The sequence below is a fragment of the Centruroides sculpturatus genome, unplaced genomic scaffold, assembly GCF_000671375.1.
Source record: "Centruroides sculpturatus isolate CEXI.00-Female unplaced genomic scaffold, Cexi_2.0 scaffold214, whole genome shotgun sequence".
NCBI classification, from domain to species: Eukaryota; Metazoa; Arthropoda; class Arachnida; order Scorpiones; family Buthidae; genus Centruroides; species Centruroides sculpturatus.
The window spans coordinates 735302-737444 of NW_019384569.1; positions in this window are offsets into that span (position 1 = coordinate 735302).

Sequence of the window (2143 nt, forward strand, 5' to 3'; positions counted from 1 at the left end):
TATCTATATATATAACCCATTCAACTGTCCGTCTGTCCCGTAACCGTTTGAAAACGGACACTAGAGGCGCCCCTATCGTGTATCATATTTCAAACATTCAAATTAACAATTTTAATTCTTATTTAAATTAACGATATAAATTTTTATTATTCATTTTGCCAATAAATTATTATTTGGTCAATATAACAATATAAATAATTCAGTATATTTGTAATAGGAATTTATTATTTCAGGGGCTTATATCTCTCGAAGGGTCGCGAGTAGGGGTATGGCTCCTTTGACTTTATTGTTAATACAGGGGTGTACGGTTTGGGGGTTCGCCACCTCTTCATTCGGAGAGTAAATCTTAACATTGGGACTTTAACGGAACTGTACAGCATATTGATAGGAACAAAAAAGTCAAAGGAACCGTGCCTCGTGGAAATTTGTAAATAACGCCCACTAGGGGGCGTCCCGGGCTACTAGTATTTATAGATATATTTAATTATTTATCTAGGTTATGTTTATATATACTTTGTTGATTATTTATTTATTTATTTATTCATTTATGTATATATCTTGTTATTATTTATATGTATATTGTTATATGTCGTTTTGTTATTGATTTTGTTATTCATTAGTTTATTTATTTATATGAAACATTTTACATTATATATATATATTTATTTATTTATTTATTTATATATACCATTTGCCATGGCGCAGCTTGGCCTGTATGGCCTTTGCGCTAATAAACTCTAACGAACCAACCAACCAACCTTATAGTAGTGATTTGATCCAAATTGCTTCCTTGCTAGACTCGGTAAATAATACGTATTCCGTTTCTCATGTAGAATGACTGACATTGGTTTGTTTATAGCTGGATTAGCTCATAATGTTATTTTCCATTTTAAAACAGTAACCAGAATGTGATTTTCTGTCATTTTCATTGCTAGCTTAATCAGCATCATAGAAGTCTACAATGTATACTTCTTTGTATCTTTGATAGCTAAGCGTTACATTTGCACTTTTTTTTAAATACTTAAATACTTTACTACTTTTCAGTGAGTTCTCTCAAATGCATTATTATGCTTGCTCAAATGTGAAACAATATGTGCAATGTCAGGATGAATTATTAATGTCGCATACATTAAACAGCCGATTGCCTGCTGGTAGGGAATTGGCTGTGGAGGCTATCTATCATTATTGCCATTACCAAGCCAGGTAAAGACCACAAGAATCCCTCTAATTACTGACCAATCTCTATGACAAGTTGCCTGTGTAAACTCTTCGAGAGAATGGTAAACAAACGCCTGATGTTTCTCCTAGAGGAAAAGAAATACTTCTCACCACATCAGAGTGGATTTTGTAGGAACAGAAGTACCATGCACAACTTAGTAAACCTTGAAACATGTACACATGAAGCTATTGTTAGACGACAGTACTTAGTGTCTGTGTTTTTAATATAGAGAATGCCTATGATCACTGTTGGCGATATGGAATACTCTGTGATCTGTACAAATTCGGGTTGCGGGGTAATTTGCCAATTTTTATAAAAAACTTTTTACAGAATCATAGATTCCAAGTTAGGATGGGCAACACTTTATCTAGGGTATTCACACAAGAAGAAGGTGTTCCTCAAGGTTCTATTTTGAGCGTGACTCTGTTTCTAATCAAAATAAACAGCATAGCTAACTGTCTCCCTTTTAGTGTGAAACTCTCTCTATACATGGATGACTTTCAGATCTTCTACCAGTCTAGTAGCATGAGTTTCATTGAGAGACAACTGCAAACCTCCTTAAATCTCATAGAAAATTGGTCCAAGACCAATGGTTTCACCTTTAATACAGAAAAGACCTCGTGCATCCAATTTCCGAAGGCGTGGTTTGCACCTGGATCCAGAAATTTTTCTAAATGGGGATAAAATCCCAATGGTGAATGAAGCTAAGTTTTTGGGTATGTCTTTTGATCGAAAACTTACATTCTTGCCACACTTACGCAACCTGAAGAGTAGATGTTTAAAATTTTTGAAGTTTTTAAAGGTACTATGCTGCTCATCCTGGGGAGCAGACAAATGTTCTATGCTCGGGATTTATAGGGTCTTTGTCCGCTCTAAGCTAGACTACAGTTGCATTGTTTATGGCTCTGTGCTAGAATCTTTTTG